The sequence below is a fragment of the Loxodonta africana genome, chromosome 1 (assembly GCF_030014295.1).
Source record: "Loxodonta africana isolate mLoxAfr1 chromosome 1, mLoxAfr1.hap2, whole genome shotgun sequence".
Lineage (NCBI taxonomy): Eukaryota > Metazoa > Chordata > Mammalia > Proboscidea > Elephantidae > Loxodonta > Loxodonta africana.
In genome coordinates, this window is record NC_087342.1 from 2,639,596 (window position 1) to 2,644,110 (window position 4,515).

Sequence of the window (4,515 nt, forward strand, 5' to 3'; positions counted from 1 at the left end):
TAGTCAATAAAACACAGGAAAACATCCTTCAGGTATTCTCTGCTTTCAGCCGGGGTCCATCTGACATCAGCAATGATATCCCTGGTTCCATGTCCTCTTCTGAAACCGGCCTGAATTTCTGGCAGTTCCCTGACAATACACTGCTGCAACCGTTTTTGAATGACCTTCAGCAAAATTTTGCTGGCGTGTGATATAAATGATATTGTTCTATAATTTCCACATTCAGTTGGATCACCTTTCTTGGAAATAGGCATAAATATGGATCTCTTCCAGTCAGTTGGCCAGGAAGCTGTCTTCCATATTTCCTGGCATGGAGGAGTGAGCACTTCCAGCGCTGCAACCGTTCGTTGAAACATCTCAACTGATATTCCATCAGTTCCTGGAGGCTTGTTTTCTCCAATGCCTTCAGAGCAGCTTGGACTTCTTCCTTCAGTACCATAGGTTCCTCATCATATGCCACCTCTTGAAATGGTTGAACATCGACTAATTCTTTTTGGTACAATGACTCTGTGTATTCCTTCCATCTTCTTTTGATGCTTCCTGCGACATTTAATATTTTCCCCATGGAATCCTTCACTATTGCAACTCGAGGCTTGAATTTTTTCTTCAGTTCTTTCAGCTTGAGAAATGCCGAGTGTGTTCTTCCGTTTTGGTTTTCCATCTCCAGCTCTCTGCACATGTCATTATAATACTTTACTTTGTTTTCTCAAGCCACCCTTTGAAATCTTCTGTTCAGTTCTTTTACTTCATCAATTCTTCCTTTTGCTTTAGCTGCTCGACGTTCGAGAGCAAGTTTCAGTGTCTCCTTCGACATCCATCTTGGTCTTTTCTTTCTTTCCTGCCTTTTCAATGATCTCTTGCTTTCTTCACGTATGATGTCCTTGATGTCATTCCACAACTCGTCTGGTCTTCAGTCACTAGTGTTCAATGCATCAAATCTATTCTTCAGATGGTCTCTAAATTCAGGTGAGATATACTCAAGGTCACATTTTGGCTCTCGTGGACTTGCTCTGATTTTCTTCAGTTTCAGCTTGAAGTTGCATATGAGCAATTGATGGTTTGTTCCACAGTCAGCCCCTGGCCTTGTTCTGAATGATGATATTGAGCTTTTCCATCGTCTCTTTCCACAGATGTAGTCAATTTGATTTCTGTGTGTTCCATCTGGCGAGGTCCATGTGTATAGTCGCCGTTTATGTTGGTGAAAGAAGGTATTTGAAATGAAGAAGTCATTCGTCTTGCAAATTTCTATCATTTGATCTCTGACATTGTTTCTATCACCAAGGCCATATTTTCCAACTACTGATCCTTCTTCTTTGTTTCCAACTTTGGCATTCCAATCGCCAGTAATTATCAATGCATCTTGATTGCATGTTTGATCAATTTCAGACTACAGCAGCTGATAAAAATCTTCTATTTCTTCATCTTTGGCCCTAGTGGTTGGTGTGTAAATTTGAATAATAGTCGTATTAACTGGTCTTCCTTGTAGGCGTATGGATATTATCCTATCACTGACAGTGTTGTACTTCAGGATATACCTTGAAATGTTCTTTTTGACGATGAATGCAACACCATTCCTGTTCGAGTTGTCATTCCCACCATGGTAGACTACATGATTGTCTGATTCAAAACGGCCAATACCAGTCCATTTCAGCTCACTAATGCCTAGGATATCGATGTTTATGTGTTCCATTCCATTTTTGGTGATTTCCAATTTTCCTAGATTTATAGTTTGTACATTCCAAATTCTGATTATTAATGGATGCTTGCAGCTGTTTCTTCTCATTTTGAGTTGTGTCACATCAGCAAATGAAAATCCCAAAAGCTTTACTCCATCCACATCATTAAGGTTGACTCCACTTTGAGAAGGCAGCTCTTCCCTAGTCATCTTTTGAGTGCCTTCCAACCTGGGGGACTCATCTTCCAGCACTGTATCAGACAATGTTCCACTGCTATTCATAACGTTTTCACTGGCTAATGCTTTTCAGAGGTAGACTGCCGGGTCCTTCTTCCCAGTCTGCCTTAGTCTGGAAGCTCAGCTGAAACCTGTCCTCCATGGGTGATCTTGCTGGTATCTGAATACTGGTGGCATAGCTTCGAACATCACAGCAACACACAAGGCCCCACAGTATGACAAACTGACACATGGGGGAAGCTGGAAATAACACACCCAAATTAGGAATATGTTGCCCCCCAAATCCAAAGAGGTCCACTTGGCATTGTGCTCCTTTTTGTTACTGCAGGGAGGGCCAGATGCAATAGCTTAACCTTCACTTTAGAAGGAATGGGAACCCCTGGTGGTATAGTGGTTAAGAGCTACAGCTATTAACCAAACGTTCAGCAGTTCAAATCCACCACGCGCTCCTTGGAAACCCTATGGGGCAGTTCTACTCTGTGCTATAGTGTTGCTATGAGTTGGAATCCACTCAACATCAATGAGTTTGATCTTTTTTTTTTTTAGAAGGGCCATCTCAACGTGCCCACACCACTGGACCCGTAGAAATTTCATAAAGTGATAGGCCCTGAGTTTTTTTTCAGATTTATTTCTTACCCTTTCACAAATGTTTAACCAATAAGTCCAGAGTGTTATTGTTGTTGTTAATTGTAGCTGAGTCAATTCCAACGCATGACAGATCCCATGTGTGCAGAGTGGAACTGCTCCATAGGATTTTTAAGGCTATGACCTTTCAGTAGCAAATCACTAGGCCTGTCTTCCGATGTGCTCCTGGGTGGGTTTGAACCACCAGCCTTTTGGCTAGTAGTCAAGCACTTACCTGTTTGTTCCACCTAACTTAATCAAGTCTAGAGTAGTGGCTACTTTTTGCTCATTAGGTCCAATCAGCATAGTCTCATCAATGTAATGGACTAGCATGACGTCCTGTGGAAAGGAAAGGTGATCAAGTTCAAGTGGCTACAGGGTTGGAGAGTTGATATACCTCTGAGGTAGAACACTGAAAGTATATTGCTCACCTTGCCAGCTGAAAACAAACTGCTTCTGGGGTCTTTACTAACAGGTATTGAAAAAAAAAGCATTTGCCAGGTCAGTAGCCACATACAGTCTCAGAAGATATGTTAATTTGCTCAAACAATGAAGCCACAACTAGAACAGCAGGTACAGTTGGAATCACCACCTGGTTAAGTTTACAGTAATTCACTCTAATTTTCTAAAATCTGTTTTCTGAGTATGTCAAATAGGGGAGTTGAATGGGGATGTGGTGGGAATCATTACCCAACATCCTAAAAGTCCTTGATGGTGACACTAATCTCTGTAATCCTTCCAGGAATGCAATATTGTTTTTGACTTACTATTTTCCTAGGCTGGGGCAGTTCTAGTGCCTTCTACTTAGCCTTTTCTACCATAATAGCCCTCACTACACAAGTCAGGGAACCAAAATCTATTCCAATTATGCATTGTGGAACCGGGGAAATAACCACAGGATGGCTTCAGGAACTCACTAGACTCACTGTGAGATAACCCTGAGCTGAAACTCCGTTGACCATCTGACCTCTATAACCTACTCTGGCTATCTGACCATATATACATATCTCCCTATAGGACAGAGTAAAACTGCCCCATAGGGTTTCCAAGGAGCACCTGGTGGATTTGAACTGCCAACCTTTTGGTTAGCAGCCGTAGCTCTTAGCTACTGCACCACCAGGGCTCTGATGTGTGTGTGTGTATATGTATATGTGTGTGTGTGTGTGTATATATATATATATATATATATATATATATATATACATATATATATATATATATATATGATTATTTTAAGGAATTGGCTCATATGATTGTGGGGGCTGGGAAGTCCAAAATTTGTGGGGAAGTCTAGCAGGCTGGAAATAGGCAGAATTTGATGCCGCTGCCTCGAGTCAGAATTTCTTCTTCCCTGGGAAACCTATTTTGCTCTGAAATCCTTCAACTGATTGAATGAGGCCTACATACATTATCTATTATAGGTAATCTCCTTTTACTTAAAGTCAACTTATTTTACATGTTAACCACATGTATAAAATACCTTCATGACAACCCCTAATGTTTGACTAAATAGTGGGTACTATATGGCTACTAATCAAAAGGTCAGCAGTTTGAATCCACCAGCTGCTCCTTGAAAACCCTATGGGGCAGTTCTACTTCGTCCTATAGGGTTGCTATGAGTCAGAATTGACTTGAGGGCAATAGGTTTGTTTTTATAACCTAGACAAGTTGAAGTGCCTGGGGGGCACAATGGTTCAGTTTGGCCGCTAACCAGGTGGTCAGAAGTTCAAACCCACCAGCTACTCCTTGGAAACCCTATAGGGCTACTATGAGTTAGAACAGACTCCATGGCAATGGGCTTGGCCAAATTGAAGCATAAGACAAACCATCACAGATAATATTGTCATCTGCCAACAAAAACCATTTTATTATTTCTTTCTAACCTGCATACTTTTCACACAGTCACGGATTGAATTGTGTCCCCCAAAATATGCATCAACTTGCCTAAGCCATGATTCCCAGTATTGTGTGGTTGTCCT